Below are 23,061 nucleotides of genomic sequence, written 5' to 3' on the forward strand. Positions count from 1 at the left end.
GCTATCTGGGTACAGTATCAGAGCACCCAAGTCGTGTACTGTGCTTCACCTCACAACAGCTGGGTGAGGCAGGGAAGCATTATTTCCATTTTACAGATGCAGAATAGAGGCATAGAGACTCTCACAGGACACCTGGGGCAGAGTAGAGACGTGACTTCAGGGCTCCCAAGTTCCAGGCTATTGCCATAGTCACAGGACAATCCTTCCTCTCTCAGGCCCCTGGGTCCACATGGAGCCCCCACAAAGTCAATAGGCCTCCCCACTCAGGTGCAGAAATGAGGCCCGAGTGTTAGTGCTTAATTTGCTCATTAAAATGACAGGAAATAGTGCTAGAGGTGTGATTAGAGCTTTATAAACCACATGTATTTGGTCAGTCCTTGCTAGCCTTCAGCGCAAGCCCCTAGTGCGCTGTACCCTGCCAACCAACAAAGTAGACAAAAAAAGAAGAGTGCACTCCTTTTTACTTCTCTCTGAGGTATGAAGACGACATGACAGGTATTTTATCTACCTATTTTTGGTTTAAAAAAATCCAGTCTTATGTACCTGATTCTTCCTAGGAGCTTCTCATCGGCAATCCCTCGAGGTTGAGGAGGATCTTCCACAGGTTTTATTTTTCATGGGTCCTTTGGTCAGGGGCGGCTCTAGGGATTTGCCGCCCCAAGCACGGCAGGCAGGGTGCCTCGGGCGGTTTGCCTGCAGAGGGTCCGCTGCTCCTGCGGCTTCGGCGGACCTCCCACAGGCGGGAGGTCCGCCAAAGCTGCGGGACCAGCAGACCCTCCGCAGGCACGCCTGCGGGAGATCCACCGAAGCCACGGGACCAGCAGACCCTCTGCAGGCAAGCCGCCGGAGGCAGCCTGCCTGCCGCCCTCGCGGCGCCAGCAGAGTGCCCCCCGCGGCTTGCCGCCCCAAGCATGTGCTTGGCGTGCTGGTGCCTGGAGCCGCCCCTGCCTTTGGTGACTGAGGAGTCCGATCCTTGAGCCACAGGCTCGTTGGCAGACATTGCAGGTGGTGTTGGAAGACAGGGTTGGGCCATGATTGCTGCATGACCATTGTCTTTTCTTTCTTTTCTGGCTTTTTTCTGCGACCAGGGCAAGGTGATTTTCCTCAAAAGTCTTTGCCAGTTATCCCTATCCTGGTCTGCTGTCTCCCAGTGTGGTGTCGATGCCACATCTCCTGATGTTTATCCTGAGGGTGTCTTTAAAAGTGTTTCTTTTGGCCTCCCTATTTCCTTTGGTGAGTTTTAGTAAGCATACATCAGACATGCACGCACAGTGCCTGCTCCAGCACAGCTGGTGCTGGATAATCAGGGCCTCGACTACATAGGAGGCTCTATAGACAACTGGAGAGCTTTCAGATTGAGAACATACAAGAAATGTACCAAATGAAACCTGATTCTATCCATCTGTCTTTGGATTTTCTACAGTACACAACACTGGGTTATCTTAGGCCCTGATTCTGCAAGTTGTTCCATCTGAGGGGACCCCCTGAGTCCATGCAGAAGAATTTGTAGGATCAAGAGTTCCAAGAGGTCTCACATGTCAGAAATTGCAACCCTTGGACCAGAGAATGAGGAAAGGGAGGGTAGCCATCGTCCATCAGAGTTAGCTATCCTTGGTCCAGGAAGATAAGGAAATTTGATTTCCTTCTGAAGCTTCTCAAAACATTTATGGTAATAATGGTTTGCACCTTTTTTTTAGTAGATCTCAAAGCAGTTTAAAGTTTGTTACTATCTCCATTTAAAATGACTGGGAAACGGAGGCACAGAGAGACAAAAAGCCAAAGTTTTCAACTGGGGCTTTGACTTTGGGTGCCTTGGTTTTTGCATACACAACTTCAGACACCTCGGGCCAGATTTTTAAAAGTATTTAAGAGCCTAAAGGTACAGATAGGCACCCAATGGGATTTTCAGAAGTGCCTAGGCACTCACTAGGTGTCTGTCTGGATCTTAAGCCACGTAAATACCTTTAAAAATCTGTCCTTTGGGACAGATTTGAGCATCTGCAGCTCCCATTTACTTCAGTTGGAGTTTTGGTTCAACAGCTCTGAAAATCAGGTTGTAACAGGGGCAGCTCACGGGCAGACCACCCCCACTTGCTAGGATGCAATGTTGCAGGCGTTCTTCCAGTGTAACGCCCCCTACTGTTCTGGGTCTACAGCAGACCACAGCTTATGTGGCCCTACCCTTCAGCCAGGTCAGCTTTCAAGTTCAGTCCCTTTTGGGGTAACAGAAAAGTCCCAACAGAGGAACCCCCTGAAATTTAATGGCCTTTATGCTCAGCCTTCATCTTCCTTCATCAGTCTTTGCCTCTTTTATCCTGGGGATTTTGTTACTCCTCTTGCTGGGGGAGGGGAAGGGGACCCCCCCCCCAGCAAGAGGAGTTAGGCATTAAGGATTGCTCCTTACACTTGTTGCCTGATTTTAGGGGCATAAATATGATTGTTTCTACACTAGCCTTGCCAGTTAATCTGATCAGAAGCTAACTTGGTTCTCGTCACAGCATCAGGCTACACAGAGTTTTGCAAGGACCCTCGGTTTGTATGACCAGGACACTCATGCTCAGAGCAAAAATACAGCCTTTAAGACTGTTATTGAGATAAATGGACTAGTAATCAAATGGAAAAAGTAACCAATCAGAATGACAAAGGAAATAATACTGTTAGAGGCATAGGTGCCAACTCCGTGGGTGCTCTGGGGCTGGAGCACCCACAGAAAAAAATTGGTGGGTGCTCAGCACCCACCGGCAGCTCCTCATGGCCCTGGCCCACCCCCCAGCTCTAGTTCACCTCCACCTCCGTCTCCTCCGCGAGTGCGCTGCCACGTCCTGCTTCTCCCTCCCAGCGCTTGCACCGCAAAACAGCTGATTCGCGGGGCAGGGAGGGAGGGGGAGGGGGAACGCGGTGCGCTGGGGGAAGAGGTGGGGCTGGGGCGGGGATTTGGGGAAGGGATCCAATAGGGGCAGGAAGGGGGCAGAGTTAGGGCGGGGACTTTGGGGATGGGGTTGGAATGGGGGCGGGGTCAGGGGTGGGGATGGGATGGAGTCAGGATGGGGTCGGGGCAGGGAAAGGTGCCAGGGGGTGCGAGCACCTACCGGCGCCAGAGAAAGTTGGCGCCTGTGGTTAGAGGTACATGTGGTATTGTTTACTATAAAGCTTCCCAGATTAACATACTCACACCCTTGCTTGGTAACTTGGTGGTGAGAGCCAAAGGACCAGCCTCGCCTCTGCCATCCCAAAGAGTCCAATGGTCCAGGTTCATCCACGCTCGGGTGGGAGATGAAGAATTTAGGAGCAGTGAGGGAGCTAGAAAGCTATAGAAAGACCCAAGAGAAACTAATTAAAAACCTGATTAAAAAACTAACTAAACATGGGGGTTTGCTCCTCGCAGAGAGCCTGAGCACTCTGTGCCCACCCTCCATGTCCAGACTTAATGTTCTCACCCCCATAAGATGAGGGAACACTTATTTTATAGGCTGGCGTGTTCATAATTATTAATGACAATTAGCTCATCCTCACATCTGTTATTCCTAGCCTGAACTGGTTTGGTGGTGGTGATTTCCATGTTCTTTGTGGTGTGCCTGTTAAGTTAAGTTTCTGGAGGGCAATCAGTCGGCCACTTATCTATGCCAAAGGTCACAAATATAATTAGGCTAACTTGCTTTAGCTCATCTTACAGGATGTGGCCTGTAGGTTCCCTGTGTTACTGCCAAAATACTCTAGTACAAATCCATAAATCTATTATAATAAAACAAACAAGGAACCTGTAAGAAAGGGTATAATACACAAGCAAGAAGGCTAGCGCTATGGGCTGCACAATCTGCCATGGCATCCATGGGCTGCTCTTACCTTTCCCTGTTTGCCAGGGTCTCTCATAGGGCTGCAGACTCTACCACTCCCACCCTGGGCCTTCTGTCTCCTGGGGCGGCTTCTTCTCAGTCAGCCACTGAGGCACTTCCTCAAGGCTCTCTGGCAGCCTCCTGACTCCAGAGTCTTCCCCTGCTTTGCCTCAAGCCTGTCTTTGTGGAAGGCCTGCCCCCTCCCCCCTCTTTTCTCAGGTGGGCCTTATAGTAATTTGGGCCTGACCTCCCCCACCAGGGATAACCCTAATTAGGCCCTCAGGCTCCTGTTAACCCTTTATATGCCAGTGTGAGGCATATACCCCATCACAAGGTCCTACAGCGTGCCAGTTCAGAGCATCATGAACAGAACCAACAATCCTAACTTCCAGCCCTCTGCTCAACCTCCAGTGTCCCCCATGTGAATGGAGGAAAGAAAGTCTAAGAAATAATTTTCTGGGTTGAGAAACTTGGTTTGATTTGGAGATGAGAAGCTATGCAAACTTTATCATCACAGGACAGGTCTGCTATAATGGCCTATTTAGAAAAAGGATTGTATGAAAGGCCTACCCCAGCATTCCTTCGTGCACCTAAAATTCCTGTTGCAGTCAGTGCATTCATAGATTCATAGGCCAGAAGGGACCATTGTGATATTCTAGTCTGATCTCCTAACACAGGCAATAGAACTTCCCCAAAATAATTCCTAGAGCATAATTTTTAGAAAAACAACCAAACAATTTCAAAATTGTCAGTGACAGAGAATCCACCATGACCCTGGTAAATTGTTCCAGTGGTTAATGACTCTCACTGTTAAAAACAACAGGAGTACTTGTGGCACCTTAGAGACTAACAAATTTATTTCAGCATAAGTTTTTCGTGAAGCTTATGCTGAAATAAATTTGTTAGTCTCTAAGGTGCCACAAGTACTCCTATTCTTTCTGCAGATACAGACTAACACGGCTGCTGCTCTGAAATCTGTTAAAAATGTACACCTTATTTCCAGTCTGAATTTGTCGAGCTTCAACTCCCAGCCATTGCATTGTGTTGTACCTTTCTCTCCTAGAGCCCATTATTAAATACTTGTTCCCCATGTAGGTCTGAAATCAAGTCACCCATTAACCTTCTCTTTGGCAAGATAAATAGATTGAGCTCCTTGAGTCTCTCTCTACAATGCAGGTTTTCCAATCCTTTAATCATTCTTGTGGCTCTTCTCTGAACCCTCTCCAATTTATCAGCATCCTTCAATTGTGGAATCAAGAACTGAACACAGGATTCCAGCAGCAGTCTCCCCAGTGCCAAATATAGAGGTAAAATAACCTCTCTGCTCCTACTTAATATTTCTCGGTTTATGCATCCAAATATTTCATTAGCCCTTTTGTCCACAGCATCACACTGGGAGCTCGTGTTCAGCTAACTATCCTCCATGCCCCTCCAAGTATTTTTCAGAGGCACTGCTTCCTAGGATCAAGTTCCCCATCGTGTAAGTATAGGCTACGTTCTTTGTTCCTAGATGTATACACTTCCATTTAGCCATATTGAACTGCATATTGTTTGCTTGAACCTAGCTTACCACGCGATCCATATTGTTCTGTATCAGTGACCTGTCCTCTTTATTATTTATCACTCCATCAGTTTTTGTGTCATCCGCAAACTTTATCAATGATTTTATGTTTTCTTTCAGGTCATTGATAAAAATGTTAAATAGCCAGACCCCACTAGAAACATACCCGTTTGATAATTCCCCGTTTACAATTCATTTCAAGACCTGTCAGTTAGCCAGTTTTTAATCCATTTAGTGTGTGCCATGTTAATTTTATATCTCTATATTTTTTAATCAAAATGTCATGCGGTACCAACTCAAATGCCTTACAAAGGTCTAAGTATATTACACCAACACTCTAACCTTTATCAACTAAACTTGTAATCATATAAAAATAGATCAAGTTAGTTTGACAGGATCTATTTCCCATAAACCCATATTGATTGGCATTTATTATATTACCCCCCCTGTAATTCTTTATTAATCAAGTCCCATATCAGGTGCTCCATTATCTTGCCCAGGATCAATGTCAGCCGGACAGGCCTCTGATTACCTAGGTCATCTCATTGACCCTTTCACAGTATTGGCACAACATAGTCCAAGTGATGGCCTGGTGGTGCAGGTGCAGCAAGGATGAAAGGGCATATTTGACACTTAGCTCACGGTGCATTTGAACTAAAAAAGCCTGACCACGCAACTCTGATTTATGGAACTGGTCGTATTGACGTCAATAGGCCGACTTGGGTAAGTAAGGACCTACGGATGTGAATAAAGATTGCAGGACTGGCCCTTGGTGCTGTTTTAACCCCTTAATACTTCCTTTCTGGGTCACTCATCCCAGCATTTGACTGGACAGCAGAATTATCCTTAAAATATTTTCATCTCCTGTGGCAAGACCCAGGTTGCTGCCCTTCCTGGCTCGTTTAATGCTCGAGGGGTGTGATATGTATGCCAGGACAGAGAGCCCGCACAGCTTCCTGCACCCTGCCGAAGCCCTTAACAAGCCCTTGTGGGGAAGTTTCCCCACTATGCTTTGTCTCCCAAGAGAACGTGTGAGCATGCTGCTCTTGAGCACCTCCTGCTGGGTGCTTAGCGGGGCAGGACTGGCTTGATGAGGCACATTTTGGCCAGCACAGCGGAAGGGAAAGTGATGTAATACTGACCTCCGAGTTGCAGAAGAGAGTACTAGAATTCTCCAGGCCTCCTCCAGAACCTGTGATTAAGGACCTTGCTCTTCTAAGGGCTAATAAATATACAGCTAGAATTTCAGAAAAATAAAATAAAAAAATGAATGGCCACTTTTATAATTTTGGGAGTAGTGGGTGAAATCTATTACCACTCCCCCCCCTTTACATTTTGAGGTACAGTATCTAAAACCATGCCGCATTCGGTTTCTCATTTCCAAAAGTCATTCATGTACATTTAAATGAGGTTCAAAATACTTTGTGTGACATCCTGGCCCCGTTCAAGTCGATAAGACTTTTGCACTTGACTTGAATGGGGCCAGGAGTTCACCATTTCTGCGTATGGGAAGATATATATGTGGATATCAGCGTAATATACATGCTTATTCTCTCTATATAGGTAAATATTGCATCTTTCAAGCTCTATCCTAGGATCCTGGAATAAAACACGTGTAGAAGGAAAACCTGCTGATCTATCAAAATGTCAGAAGAAATGATTTCAGATGGTTAGGAAATGGTAAGAATTACTCCAGTTCATTTACGTGCCAATTTTCCCATTAGTATTCAAGCACCAGCTTTCTGTAGCTGCAAAATGACTGATTTGGCCTCAGGGGACTGCTAATGAAGAACAATAGCTTTTTGGATAATATTATTAGTACACCATTTACCTCCTGAACGGAATGCAATCTGGTTAGTTCACTCCAAAGGGGAGAAGAAAAAAAAATAAATAAAAAAGGTAGAACTGCAGGAATAGTTAGATAGACTTTCCTTTTTCAGATATAGTGCCACGCAGTCAGCACGTAACGGCTAAATGTGAGTTAAAATAAAATACAGCTGTATTTCAGTTGTCAATAGTTAGGTACTTAATGCTGATGGTCTCATTCGTATTGACATAGCTTCCCCTCCGAGCCCTCAGAATGAAACATAACCACATGGAAGCCATCGTACTGTAGTAGCCTAACACTCTCTGAAAGCACAGTGGGTCACACTGCACCATTGATTTTTAAAGCACGGCTCACCATTGACTTCACTGGGAGTTGCAGGCACTGAGCATGTCTCTGGAAGGGATTAGCACCTTCCAAGATCCGTCTTTAATCCCTGAGCACACTTCCTGGGGCTGTCTGTGATGAAGGGCCCGATCCTGCACTCTTAACTCAGGCAAAGCTTTCATTGGGAATTTTGGCTGAGTCAGGTCTGAAGGATCTGGCCTGACCTAACTTCCAGTCCCCCTCGTAAATATTTCTGATGCGAGAGGGTAGCAGCAACTACATTCCACCATAGCTGGAGCAGGGGAAACTCTGGCTGAGGAGGACACTAGGGCAAACCTCCTTCTTGTACAAGCCTCATGGGATCTTTAATGTCCAGTCAAAGCAGGAAGTACCTTGGTTTTTAAGTTCCCATTGGAAAGAGGAAAGAATAAATAAGTTTTGCATGGGGTGAGATGTCTACTGGGGGGTTGGAATGTTCACTGGAGAAAGCACGCACCAAAATTAAGTGCACAGAGGCAGGCGGAGGAGTGGGGTGGGTTGTGAATAGGTACAGTTGGAGACTGAGTTTTCAGAAATATAGCCCTGGAAGAGGAGGTTGGATGCCTCTCTTTTGCTTCTAAAAAGCATTAAAGTCTTGTGGAGCACAGGAGTTTGTTAGAGGATATTAATGAGCTGGAGAGGCAGGCAGAGTGTGGCAGCTGTACTGAGATATTGAAGAAATTTCAGATTATCTGGGGCAATGTCTCCACTTGTAATCATGAGCGAGATCACTGAGAGTTTTGTGAAACAAAAGTTCTATAAAACAGCAGCAACTGGCTCTGAATTTAGCAGGGTTTCCCCCCCCCCACAAGGCACTTTAAAAAGCAAGCAGGGCAGCCTGTTAGGAGGAAATTGATTAATTTTTAAATACCAGTAAATTGCCTCCACTTACCGAGGCAGACAGAGAGAAAGATCAAGAGAGAAATACAATTAATCCCTTAGATTCAGGAGATGCAGGCAGTTTACTCCTGACAGTCTGGGAAATCTCCTGCTCTGAACGCCTATTGGAATGGGAAGTCTGAAGAAAACATTTGTAAGACTTTCAGGAATTGCTCACACGGATGGCAAAGCTCACCAGCAATTGTATCCCTAAACCCAGCTAGGCTATCCTAGAACATAGGTCAGAGTAACCATATGTTTAAGTACAGCCAGTCTCACCATTATTGCTAAATTCCTGCAAAAGAACTTAGACGGAGTGTTTGATATCTGGCCACTTCTGGAAGAAGCAGCAATTTTCCCGGTGATCCTGATAACACAGGCTACATTTGAACTGCTGTACCTGGATGAGAAAGGCAGTGAATACCATGGTTCAGCCTTTAAGAAATGCCCTCCTTCTGTGTTTCTTGGGCAATTGGCAGGTCAGTCTATGTGCAACATGCCCATTGATTTCAATCACAGCCTGAGGACAGAATTAACTGTGAAACTCAGGTCTCTCTAATGCCACTTACTATGTTATGACCCGTATTGGTACAAATTCTGCCTTCAGTGACCCGTGTATGGCTCCCAGTGATTTCAAGGGGAGGTGTGTGTGCAGAATTTGGCCCATTTGGGTGTAATGGTATGTTTGCTCTGGATCCGATGGTGTCTAGGGCTAGTGTGGATACATGAGGAGAGCAGGGAGAAGATGCAAGGCACTTTCCCCGCCTCACCGTTCTCACCCCACATGGGGCCAGATCTAACAGCAATCAATCAATCCCGGAGCATGGGGACTGCGCTCTTCTAGTGCATTCGGGGATGTAAATCACTCCAAAGGAGCCAAGGAAGAGGCAGTGCCAACGCTTCCCCACCCCGCCTTGGCTCATGGAGCCGGCTGGGTGAACTGGGGAAGGACCGATGGTGCCTCGTGAGACACAATGCCTGCCAGAGCTCTCCCTGGGGCAGGGTACCTGCGTACCACACCTCACTCAGCAGAAGCTAACCCAGTGACTATAGTGCGGGTAAGATTGCTTGCTATGCCCTCAATAGGGAAAGTAGGCCTGGATCCAGAAAAAAGAATGGCCAGAAGTTTTTTGAGACTAGGCACATGGCAGAAGGAATATTAGCCTGACAGTATCACAAATGGAGACATCTTAACGGTCCCTGAGTAACTGTAATTTCTTCATCATCTCCTGACAAGGCACTTTTAAAAGCTTTCTTTTCAGATCAAGGCTGGCCCTGCTGCACTAGAAAGAAGGGAAAAGAACAAATAAATCAGACATAGGAATAACATTTTTCTGGTGTCACAAAGATTTTTATTTTGTGGACAGATCAAAGACAGACACAAACCTTTCTGAATACCCTGACCTTCCCTGGAACCATCTCCACCTAGGCTAGAAGAAGGGTTGTGAATGGAGGAGGTCTCGCACAGGTGATCAGTCGATCTGGTCAGACTCACGTCCTGATGGAGTTGGAGTTGACTTCTATAAGTCTCTGAAAGATACACACTCTCAGACTTCTTCCAATGTTCAGTTAGACTTTGTCCTTAGGGATTCTTTCTGTGACAACTGGAGACATTCCCAACATTGGAGGAAAAAAACCCCAAAAGACAGACCTAGAAGACTGCAAATCATGTAATCCAATTTCATTATTAAGCCTAGATAACAAGATTAGAGTTAAAATATTTACATGCTACTTAATTCCTGTTCTACCGTGGATTATTCACAGGCTTTGTTTTAGGAAAATCAGCTAACAGTAGCATTAGTTAACCCGTCAGTGTTGCCAAGAGTTCAGTGCCTGGAGGCTTTCACCTTGTATTTGATGTGAGAAAAGTTTTGGGCATTTTTTTTTGTTTGTTTGCTAGAGAAATTAAATTTTGGATCATTTCTTCAATTAAACTTTTCTGTAATGCCTTAAATGCAGATACCAGTCTCAGATACTAAGGATACTTATATAGCTCCCATTATCATAGGACCAGACAAGCTTTAACATATGTATGTATTAAAATTGTGCCGTTGGCAGATGATAGCTTGTTGTTATTCTGGATATCACACAATCTGTATCACTCAATCAGTTGTTGGAGGAATATGGCTCTATATCTCTGTTCCTCTTTGGCACTGGCAAATCTGAAGTCCTGCCTTTGGGGGATTCAAGTTTTTTTCTCTCTTCAGATTTTCTGCTTGATTGGTCCCTTCTTCTCAAGGCTTTAGACATTTTAGGGTAAAAAAAATCACTCCATGTTTCTTCAGCTTGGGTCAGAGACTGTGATTCGGATCATAATGAACTCAAACCAACCCCCTGGATCCAGTGATACCCAAACTTCATGGCTGCACTAAATCCAAATCTTTGGATTTCAGTTTTGCAAAAGGCCCCTATCTTTACAATGGGCTGAGCCAATGCCTTGGCTCCACTCACCCCCACATTTTGGAATGTTTCTGAGTAGTTGGAATTTCCCATTCTGGCTAAGGCCACATACAGGTTGTAGGGGGTGATGGGGAGTAAAGAGACGGGTAAACAAACTGCTGACTGAAGGCCTGATCCTCTAATCCTTACTACACAAATCACTGTAACATAGATAAAGCCTTTGACTTCAGCGGGACCGTGCCCAGCCCTAGCTCACATCTCGCCTCCATTCAGAATGTTGCTGCAAAGACCATTTTCCTAGCAGGGTGTTTTGACCACATCACCCGCTTTCGCATCCTCTGCTTGCTTCTCCATTTCAATTGCATCAAACACAAGCTGCTTGTATTCACTTTCAAGGCCCCTCACCATTAGGGTGACCAGATGTCCCGTTTTTATAGGGACAGCCCTGTTTTTTGGGACTTTTTCTTATATAGGCGCCTATTACCCCCCCATCCCCTGTCCCGTTTTTCACAGTTGCTGTCTGGTCACCCTACTCTCAGTCAAACCCCACTCAACGTACCATCTGTCATTCATTATCTAGCTGTCAGTGCTCACCTCTGATTGGTCTGTCAGGCCAGCCTCCACTGCCCGCTTGTTACATTTTCCAACAAGCCCCTTTGTGCTTTCTCCAGTGCCACCTCTTGAGCTTTGGCGGAGCTCCCAGGAAACGGCTGCTAAACTACCTCATTAGCCTAATTCAAATACCTCCTCAAACCTCTCCTTTGCCGTAATACCCACAAACAACTTGACAACGGTTAGACTGCTGGTGTGCAGAGACCACAGCCTACTATGGTTCCCAATATTGTCCCATTGTTGACTTGTATTCCCCCGGCTGTCTATATCCAGCTGTCGTCTCTTGTCTGATACTTAGATTACAAATTCCTTGGGCCAGGGACCTGCTTTTTGTTTTGTATTTGTACAGCACCTAGCACAATGAAGTCCTGGTCAATGACCAGGGTTTCTAGATGTTATTGTCACACAAATAATAAACAACAACAACAAAGACTCCGTATCTGAGTAAGGAAACGCAATCTTGGACCTTGACAGCAGCGGCTGATTCACTTGTAGATGCGAGGGGATAAGTTAGCATCCACTTGAGGGGAAATGTCGTGGGATATTTTATGAGTAAATTAGATCAGGTAAATGCGAGTGCCAGTTCAGTCATGAAGAGTGCAAGGGCTCCACTAAGGCTTTATAGCTTTAAGAAGCTCATAGTAAAGGAATATTATACACTCCAGTTCATCATGCAGGCACTAACTGACTGTTCACTGGAAAGTTTCTGAGAGTTAATGGTGTCGGAGAAAAACTCAGTTCTCGCTTTCTGTTTGGGTGCAGCAAAATCAAATACTTTATTCTTTCTCTAGTAATTACAATAGAGGGAGGGAGTGTCCTAGGAAACAGGGTTGCCCCTTGTCCCGGACAGGTCTCTCTCAATTAGTAAACAATTACAGAAGCATTTATACCTTTGTTTCAGACAATAGCTAGCAATCATGGAGACAGTAAAGAGAAAACAATTGCATTTGTTTATACATAAGCCTTTCTGCTATCTTATTTGTCTCACTACTAGAAAAAGCAAGACTGCATATTTGGTTATCTGAACTGCAAGATCGTAATAACTTTTCACACAGTTCACTCTGTCTCACATTATCTTGCTTCTACAAATCTCACGTCATTAGGGTCACAGCAAGCCTAACTCATGCTAACTAACTGACATGCATTAAGATCCCTTCAAATCCTTGTTAATTATTTCCTGGCTTCCACAATGGTTATCCAGTTGATTTTAAATGCTTCAGTGGTCTCCTGCTCCATAAACTAGTGATGAGAGCGTTTGTCCAGCAGAATTTGTGGAAAGCAGCAGCACGCCCAGGGACATGCTGAAAGCATTACGCTCCCTTGTGCATTAAAAGGAATTAGAGAGGAGAGAACTGCGGGCACTTTATCATAGCTCTCATTGGGTGATTCTGAACGAACAGCTGGATTGTGCTCATCCTAGGCTATTAGGTGACGAAGGCTGTGCTATAAGCTAATGTAAAGATAATGTTTCCTAGACCTGAAGTAAGGTTTTGGGCACTGATGTCACAGAGGTTTAATAATCTCCCTATAGGTAGCACTGTATACAGGCAAACCAATACATTTTATTTTTGGTAGGACCCTGATCCTGGAAGTAACTGAGTGCCCTCAAATCCCCACAAGTCAAGGGTGCTAAGATATTGTTAATTTACGAGGATGAATTAAATACATGCAATTTACTGATTTTCTAACATTTTACTTATTTACACTGGTTACATCCCGGGAACTGCTCTAATACGTAATATTGTATTGTAGCCACGGTGGTGGTGGTTTTGGTTAACTTCTCATGGAAGGCACTTGTGTATCACAGTGATAGGTGGCCTTGTACAAAACTAGCTAGAGAGTTGGCCAGTTGCCCTAACGAGGGCATTTCTTCTTGGACCCACAAGGAACAGGTAGGGGTAACCGGCAGCATATATTGATAGAATTGATTCAACAGGCCTAGCACCTGCCTCGTTTCAGCTGCCCTCTCCATAGACGTGGAGAAGGTACTCTGTGTTTGTACAGTGCCTGGCACAACAGGGCCTCAGTCTTAAAATAATCATTTGAGCAGGACGTCTCCTAGCTAGCCACCAACAAAAAAAGCTACTTTCCCCTCCTCTGTCGTTTTACGAAACTCTCTCAGCCCTCTCCCTACTGAGCAGCTGTCTTTTGTAGCCTGCCTGAAAGGTCATAAAATCTGGGCTATTGCGGACCAATATGGGGAACAAGTTTCAGAGTCCTGGAGCCCTCACAGAGAACATGCTGCCAGCTAGTTCCTCTCTTTTACAACATGGGGATCCCACTTGAGTGCCCCGGCTGACTACCACAGCTGCAGTATGGCTTGGGGACCAAGGCAATCCCTCAGGTAGGTGGGTACCAGGCCATTTAGGCTGACAGAGTATGACATCGCTACTTGTGTGCTATCACCACATTTGTGTTGTGTTAATATGGCTAGACTGGCACCTGCAATTTGCTCGATTAGGCATGATCAAAACATATCATTGGCATGGCTGAAATTTTTATTGCGGCATCAGATTTGACCAATGGAAACACAATAATCTAAGTGCTCAATGGTGCATATGTGAAACATGGTAAATTCCGGGTATGTAACGTATAATAATTAGCCATTGTTTGGAAGGAAGCACCTCCTTAATATGTTCCGGTATTGTTGCATTCTTAACTGCTTTTGCTTTTCTGAGGTTTGGGTGTAACCTCTTTTGTGAGAAGAAAAGTCCATAGAATTCAATTACAACATGATTGAATTTGCATTTGGATTTGCTGTTGATTGTATTATTAGTTATTGAGATGCTTCGATAGTACTGTGTCAGCTTGGGTTTTGCCAAGGACTAGAATATGACCACTTTCGTTAAATGCATTTAGAATGTGTTGAAATGCTCTGATTATGTTGTGAAACCTTTCTGCCGCTGAGCATATTCCAAGAGTTAATTTCCTGTACTCTTAAACCTACATTAGAAGAGAACATTGTCGAGCATTGAGATTCCAGTGCTAGTATTAGCGGACAGAACATTTGTTTCAATGTAGTTTTTTTTTAAAATGTACAAATACGTAATTTAGTTAGAATTCATAGTAAACTATATGTATTTCTATCTGTAGCATTTGTGTTTGGAAGGCTATCTACATTAAATCTAACTCTACCTATTTCCATCTGGCAATAGTCATTACTAGGGGGTTTAAGATCAGACACTTTCTCAATTATATCTTGTTCTTTTAAACTGTGCAGCTAATTTTCCACCCATTTACTCTGGTTAGAATTCATTCAGTTACGACTGAAGAACGGTGCAGTGATTCAAACAGATCTGAATGTTTTTCTGTTCCTTTAAATGAGAAAAATGTTTTAATAACATTTCTTATTTTTGAGCAATTCTTTGCCTGACATCACTTCTGCAGTGCTAGAATTTGAGCAGCTTCACAACCTAGAAAGCATCTCTATTGTGTTGGAATACAAAGAAAGTCAGCATGCTTATTTGCTTTCTATTTTCCACTAGGGAGTTAGATTGTCCTAGTATCTTTGAAAAGTTTGTTTGGAACCATTTGTGCAGGTCTTTACTGGAAGGTTTGCTATTCTGGGATTCTTTAGGATTCTGTATATCAAAGTTTTCAAATAGACAATGGATCTCCACTGGCTTCACTGGATCAACTCCAAATTTATTCTGGTGCAACTGAGAGCAGAGTTTGTCCCAGTGAATTTAATTGTTGTATTTGGTTCTGTATATATATTTTTTGTATGTTTGGATCAGTTTAGTTAGTTATACATAGAGAAGGGCCTGAACTAAAAACCAGAATCCTAGCATTCCAGGCATTGGGGAAATTCTGATCTGGATTCTGAGCTGAGCATTGTGGATTAGGCCCAACACTAATTTTGTAAATAATTAATAACTAACACTTTTCCATTGTGAATCATCCCGTAAGAACCACATCTCTCACACATCCACCGCTTTACTCATTAAAGGTTTTCCACCTGCATTAATAAGAACAGTCACCAAAATCAGGTTTGATGCACCACTGCATTATACCAGTCACTAGGCTCAAATTGGAGTCACAGACTGGTGAACCAAGCCCAGAATTCTCCTTCCATGGTGACTATTCTAATGACTACATTAGGAGATCCTTTAAGGGGCAAAATGTGTGGGAGATGCAGTTCCTATGGGATGACACACAAGGGGTCTCAGAATGTCTGCACTGCAGTTTTAGAGCCCTGCAACAGGAACCCCCAGAGCACAAGTCAGCTGACCCAGCCCAGCCCCCAGTCTTTTACTGCAGTGTAGCCATAGCCTGAGTCTTACCCCTGCCCCAGTTTTAGGTTATATGACTGCTTTGTTTGATAATAAAAGTTTTCTTATTAAGGTTCATGTATAAAACATTTGGTGATTCTCCCGTGGAGCTAAGAGAGGGCTTTTAAGAAAAGCAATCAAAAGTTCTTTCTTGCCTAGAACTTGGATTCTTTTAGATCAGGACACATCAAGAGTGCATCCTAGCAAGTCTGCTGTAATAAAGTCTATTCTGAAGGGCTGGGCTGCTTTCTGGATTGCTTATCTCTGTTGGTTAGATTATTTGGGTCATAATGATTGTGTCTGTCCCTTTTCTCTGGTAAGTAAATGAGAACAGAGAAGCATCAGATTGTTCCCCTCAAATGCTCTACTTTTTTTTTTTTTAAAACGACATTGTCTGCCAGCTACCAGTTCTGACCCACCCTCATCTGCAGTGATGAGGCTGGAGAAAGTACGAACAGCAAACAAATCTCTTAAAGAGCCAGGTTAGAATATTCCAGGAAGGTCTCTAATAAATGATGTATACAGATGATGTTTTGATTACTGTTATAAAGGTCTGGCATGGGAAATAAATTAAATACCCCAGCTGGCAGCCATTATGGGTTCTTTTAAAATTTTTTAAAAATCCACTACAATTTATAGCACCATAACTACATCTATCATCTATAGTTGGGTGTAATTTACAATAGACTGTGCTAAAATAAAGCGCCTATAAATCACATACAAACAAAACCAAATAACTTCACCACAGGAACAGGAAAGAAAGATAAACAAGCACATTTTTTTACCTACTTAGCCCTCAGTGAACTCAAGTTGTCAGTGCAGGATTTAGGCCCAATCCTGCTCCCAGCCATGCAGGGAGCCATAATTAGCACCAGCCTGGGGAAGTTCCCGAGTCCAGGGAAAAGGCAGCGAGTCCTGCCAGCTAACTTCAGCTGGTTCGACAGAGGCTTTTCTGGTCAGTCCTGAGGCAAAGACTTGCGTGAACTGTGCATAACCCCGGACAAAGGTGGCCCCGTCGTCACAGTAAGCAAGGGAATCCAGAGCTCAGAGGAGACATTTTCCCCCCTTTTTCTCTCCTTTTGAGTTGATTCTTGGTGTGGGTGTGTTTGTGTGTGTGTGCAACTAGACCACTCCCCACAGTGCGAACTCAGCCAGTGTGTTCACCTGCTTGGTAGGTGGGTCTTCTTTAGTCACTAACGCCTATTCTGACACAGCATCTACTGACCTTTCAAACTAGGGTCTCCATGGTAGGGGAAGATTTTGGGCTTGCACCAAAAGTGGGGGGTCGGGACACTGTTGTGATAATTTGTGTGAAACTCAGAGTGAAGCCATAACCTGGGACATTAGCCTCATCGCACACTCCTGCTGGAATTATCCAAGCAAAGAGCCATGTTTCACTATGCTACATTGTTTAAAGTGGGGTGTGTTTTTGGATACCTATAAATAGTTTAGTATGTTTTTTCATCTGGGTTTGGAAGTAGGATAATAATTGCTTTAGTATAGCTGAAAGATTTCAAAATGTACTAAGCAACTGAAAAGTTAAGTTTTCTCCCATTTTTAGGCAGTTCCTGAAAAATAGCTGCATAATAGTTCACCCAGCGGTGGCATGTGAGGTCTCTACCAAAAGCCAGTTCCCATTGGTCATCATAAATATTGCAAAATATATGTATGGGAAATATTTAAGGAGTTAGGTATCTAAACTAAAAATTATGCTCTTTAGGTCTTGGCATTAAGGCAAGTCACCAGGAAGTGACATACCTTGGAGATGTTCCTTTCAGGTGGGAGGTAGCTAACACCTCCCTCTCTGTCTGGCCATTTGTATATTGTGCATTGTACGCCTGTTGGTATACTGAGCCCGGTGCAAATTCAGAGAGTGTGAAATTTACAAGAGAGGAAATCCAAAGAAAGAGACAAACAGCAGGGGCAGGTCCTGTTTATGAATAAAATAAAGGATTGGTCCAGTGTACCTTGGAGTACAAAGAGAGACACTGAATACTTCACCTAGGAGGCAAACTGACAGCATGCTTACCTCACAGTGTGGCTCTGAAGTGCTGCAGGGATATTGGGTGAGCAGCCGTTTATTAGACATAAGAGTATCTTGTTAATTAAGTCTAGGCTGTAGAATGTGCGTTATGGTTTTATTTGATATGTAACCATTTGTTTCCAATACTTCTAAACTGCTATTACTTGACTGTGATAAATGAAGGGGGGCAGGGTAGCTCCCTTTTATGGACACCCAGCCAGCCAGTTAGCTATAAAATCCCTGTTAGTAGTTGTTCTCTACTTGCTTTACCTGTAAAAAGTCCATAGGTAAAAGGAAGGGAGTGGGCACCTGACCAAAAGAGCCAATGGAAAGGCTAGAACTTTTTAAAATTGGGAAAAAACTTCCCCTTTGTCTGTCTGTGGTGTTCTCCCGGAGAGAAGGGAACAGAGCAGCGATGCTGTAAAAAGCTTTGGGCCAGGTATGAAAAATCATCAGACCATACCTCGAAACTACTCATTTGAACCCCAGATATGTAAGTAGATCAGGAAATGTCTAGGAAGATGCGATTAGGTTTATCTCTTTTATTTCTTTATGGCTTGTGGACTCCTCTGTGCTAACCCTAGGTGCTTTGGTTTTGCTTGTAACCTTTAAGCTGGACCTCAAGAAGGTTATTCTTGATGCTTAATTATTGTAAGTGGGTTTTTTAAATCTAGCAATAGCCTAAGTTTTCAAATGTATTTTCTTTCTTTTTGCTTTTAATTTTTTTCACCTTTTTTAGGAACAGGATTGGATTTTGTGTCCTAAGAGGTCTGTGCACATGTTGTTTAATTAGCTGGTGGCAACCAGCTGATTTCCTTTGTTTTTTTCTCAGCTATTCCCCAGAGGGGTGGGGTGTGAAAGGGCATGAGGGTACCCCACAGGAAGGAATTCCCAAGTGCACCTTCCTGGGTTCTCAAAGAGGATTTTGCACTTGGGTGGTGGCAGAATCTACCCATCCAAGGTCAGAGAAAAGCTGTAACCTTGGGAGTTTAATACAAGCCTGGAGTGGCCAGTATTAATTTTTAGAATCCTTGTGGGCCCCACCCTCTGCATTCAAAGTGCCAGAGTGGGGAATCAGCCCTGACATTGACTCTGTGCTTTGTTAAAGAAGCTTACACTTGGTGTCACTACGAACAAATCTAAGTGCTGTGGGTTAAGCGGGGGGAATGTTCTGAGCTGGGGTGTGCTGTTTCTTTGGGAGCAGTGAATATGTGAACACTGAGTGCCCAGTGACTGGGGCTGGGCACTCCAGGAGACGCTTGGAGGGCTTGAGGTGGGAGTGTGCCTAGTGGTAACCTGTAGAGTAACAGTGGGGTCTGCAAGGCCCAGAGGGCAGTGCTTGTGTTGCCCGTGGCTGGTGGAGCTGGGGAGCTGACCCATGGCTGGCACAGACATGGCTTCCTCACGGTAAAGGCAGGTGCTCACAGCCCTGCGTATCCCAGGAAAGCTCACACCTAGGCAGGTGGCAACCCTGCTTACAGATTTCCTGGGACAGCTATCTCAGAAGGGTGAGCAATGCTAATGAGCCTCCCACTAAAGTCAAAGGGAGCTTTATCATTGACCTTTATGACAGCAAGACCGGGCCCCAGAGTAGTCTAAATTCCAGCCAAAGTGTAGATGCCCAGGGGCTGCCTTGTGGGTGGAAGAAGAGGATGTCTGATGTAGCAGTCTGAGTGCAAGCGAAACCTGCTGGGGAGTGTGGCACAGTTCCCCGGCAGTGCTGGTCCACACAGGGCAGGAGTCTGTTACAGCCCTAGCTAGGGAGGCTTGGTTCTTTCACTCAAGATGCAGCAGCTCCTGTAGGCAGCTCTAGAGGGCCCTGGTTCAATCCCCATGGTATCAGCCATCCTGTAAGATGACCCCATTAGCTTTGCAGACAGTGCTGTGCTCCAAGGAGGGTGGTTACAGCCAGTGGGGCAAGTACAGCGGTATGGTCGGGTATGCCGTACCAGTAAGATATTTACAGCCAGTACGGCGTATCAGAAAGACACAGGAGGAGCCCATCCCCAGCCCTTCCACGCAGCTGCGTCTCCCGAGGCCTGTCTGGGTGCGGTACAGCAGCCCTGCAGGAGGACAAGGCTGGGGGCGGTACAGCTGCGCCGGAGGAGCTGCTGGCCTGGGGATGCCCGGTGACCCCATGTTCTGCTTGTTTCACTGCTGTGGTTCCGGAGAGCCCTGATCTCCCGGGAACCGCAGCAGCAAAAGGAGCAGAAGGTGGGGTCGCCGGGCATCCCCAGGCCAGCAGCTCCTCCGGCGTGGCTGTACCGCCCCCAGCCCTTCTACACAGCTGCGGCTCCTATGTCCTCCTGCCTGGGGGCGGCACAGCAGAAATCTCTGGTGCAGCAGGAGGAGGACAGAGCCCTGCCCCCCAGTAATGTGGGATGGATGTGGATCATGGGGAGGGGATGGGGAGAGCGGGGGGGGGAGGCTGGGAGTGGGGCAGGGAGGAGTCACATGGGGGTCACGTGGGGAGGTCACCCCCCTCCCCCGTGTCCCTCTCATGAGTGTAGCGTGCCAGCAAGAAATGATTTCTACTGGCACCACTGGATACAGCCTCCTCTTGCACTCTGCTCTCCGGCTAGACAGCCGCCCTGCTGCAGAGGAGCACCCCCATTCTACAGGCACCATGCCTCCTCTCTTCACCCAGCTCTTGCTCCAACAGCCATAACCCAGCCCTCAATCCTCTGCTCAGAAGATTGTTTTCAGTGTTCCAGCCGCTACAGAGACCTTCCTCTGCCAAGGTGGAGCCTCCCTGTCCTTTGCCTCAGCGAGTGTCGGTCAGATGGTCGAGTAGGTGGAGCTAAATCACATGAGCCAGTGAGGGACAGTTCAGTCACTTGAAGGAGAGGGAAGACCCACTGGCAAACTCAATCAAATAAGGGAGAAGTTGTTACTCAGAAATACAGCGAAATCACTCACTGAGGGACCTCCCATGCTGTCACAAGCACAAAATGCAAAAGAAGTCTACGTTCATTCCTCCCTTAAAGACAAAAGTCACTCACTCACTCATGCCCGTCACCCCAATCGGGGTATGGGCCGCCAACCACAGATCTCCAGAGTCTTCTATCCTGGGCCATTCGCTTTAGCTGGTTCCAGGTATAGCCCATTTTTTTGCTATCAGCCTGAAGGTCGCGTCGCCAGGTAAAAGTAACTCAGCTAAAATGACATCAGATTTTGCCATCAAACACCTCAAAGAGAATACTGCAGGAACTAGACTAAGCTGACCCCCAAACCTCAGTGTAACTACAACCCTTTCGCTTTCCTTTCATTCTGAACTGCTGGCTCTCTCTTGTAGGTTGCTTTTAGGGCCAGGAGAAGATGGCTTCCTGTCTCTAATGAGGTAAGACTTGGCAGCTGAGAACTCTGACAGGCTGCATCCTTATTAATTAAGTCTCTTCTCTCCTCTGCCTTTTCCTTTCTCTGTGTTGTTCAGTTTCTTTTGTTGGTTGGCTAAATTAACTGCTGGGCACATTTATTTTTCAGCTTGCTTTCTGCAGGCTTGTTACCTAGCTATCAGCATGGCTTTATCGATTCCTCCATTGTTGCACTGAATCTGAGACAGTTGATTTGCTGGAGAGAAGACCAGCTTGGCGTTTGGTCTTTTTACGCCTCTTTTGATCTCACAATGACCGAGGGCCTGATCCAACGTGCATATAGTTACTGGGGGTCTTTCCATTAACTTTAACAGGAGTTGGATCAGGTCCCAAATGCCCTGGAGTTTGTTGCCCTGTGGTTTTATCTTCTGGAATGCTAGAGCTGAGATATTTGTTAACAAGTGTTAGCAAAAAAGAATTGCTGTTATTTATGTTTAAAGCCAAATATAGCAACATCGCTTTAAGATGCCAGAACAGTGCCACTATTTTACAGTACAGTGGTGACGCATACTGCTGAAATTCCAATTAAAAAAGATATGCCCCTATTTCACAGTGCCTGAGAATAATAGTGACATTTATTTACCATAAAATAGCATATATTCAAGAAGGATAGAGGTGTTTATTTTACAATCTGTATTTATAAGCTGCTGTTTTTTATGTCTAAAATAAAACACAGGAGGAGTATTGTTATTGATACAATAGAATTGTTAGTGTCCTTTCTGGTATAGTCAAATACTTCCTACAAGAACAGAACAGAGATGTTTATTTCAAAATTGCTAACAAGCAGAAGGTAAGGCTGGGCGATGGAGTTGGATATTATTTATTATATCAATTTATTAGATTTTCTATGGTACTCACTAGCTTAATATTTGAGCAACTCAAACATGAACTAATTTAGCATCAACTTATGAGTCAGCAAAATGTTATCTCAGTTTTACAGATGGGGTAAATTGAGGCACAGAGTGATTCAGGTCACACTGGAAGTCCATAATACAACCAGGAGTCGAATCCCATTTTCCTGTTCGCTAGTCCAATGTTTTACAAGATCACCTTTCCTCTATATGCAATAGGTAGTCACACTGAGCTTGCACTCTTCCTTTTAGCTAACAAAGCGGAATTAATTGAATTTAAAAGCAACTGCCCCACTAGCTGATATTGTAAAGTGCTCATTAATCCCAAAACATAATCCCCAAACAGAGAGTAAGGACATTCAGTGCTTAGGACTTGGGAGAGCTGGAAGGTCCCTGCTCTGCCACAGACTTCCCATGTGACCTTGGACAAGTTGCTTAGCCTCTCTGTGCCTCAATTCTCCAGCTATAAAATGGGGACAATACCATCCTGCCTCACTGGGGTGCCGTGAGGATAAATGCCTTAAAGATTGAGAGGTGTTCAGACACTATGGTAATAAAAATGCCATAGATAGATAATCAATACGACTTAGAACTGAACGTTGAAAAACTGATTCTTCTAGTGCTGATCCCATTTTTTTTTCTTGCAGCAAAGTCCTCATCTTAAGAAAATCTATCCCTCCCAGTTATCAGCCAGACTAAAACTGCTCTAACATTTGGAAACATTGCACAAACTTTATATAAACTGCAAAAACGTATTTTAAAAAATATTCTCATAAAGCGTATCAGAGGGGATTATTGTCACTCCTGTTCGTTTTCCTCAAAACATTTTGACAACTTCACCACAATTTAGCAATGCATAGCCCACAAGTGTCATCCCAACCTCATCTCTTATCATCATCCAGATCTGAATCAAGTGTGCTTAACCATCCCCCAAAGTCACTGCAACCTGATAGAAACCTTATTTATCTTCTCAAAGTATGGAACCAAGAACTGGGATAAATCACAGTGCCTGCGACTCTAGGTTACAACAGGTATTTGAGGCTTATTTAAACAGGGAACTAGTATA

At 44.8% G+C, this 23,061-nt stretch overlaps 1 long non-coding RNA gene across 1 annotated transcript; it reads left to right on the forward strand.

The window, feature by feature from the left end:
• Positions 1 to 6,966: 6,966 nt before the first annotated feature.
• LOC123351217 lies at positions 6,967 to 22,803 on the forward strand. The gene is made up of 3 exons (XR_006573958.1): positions 6,967 to 7,074; positions 21,066 to 21,110; positions 22,643 to 22,803. It is a non-coding gene; the product is annotated as an uncharacterized LOC123351217 (long non-coding RNA).
• The last annotated feature ends 258 nt before the right edge of the window (positions 22,804 to 23,061 follow it).

The sequence above is a fragment of the Mauremys mutica genome, chromosome 16 (assembly GCF_020497125.1).
Source record: "Mauremys mutica isolate MM-2020 ecotype Southern chromosome 16, ASM2049712v1, whole genome shotgun sequence".
NCBI lineage: Eukaryota > Metazoa > Chordata > Testudines > Geoemydidae > Mauremys > Mauremys mutica.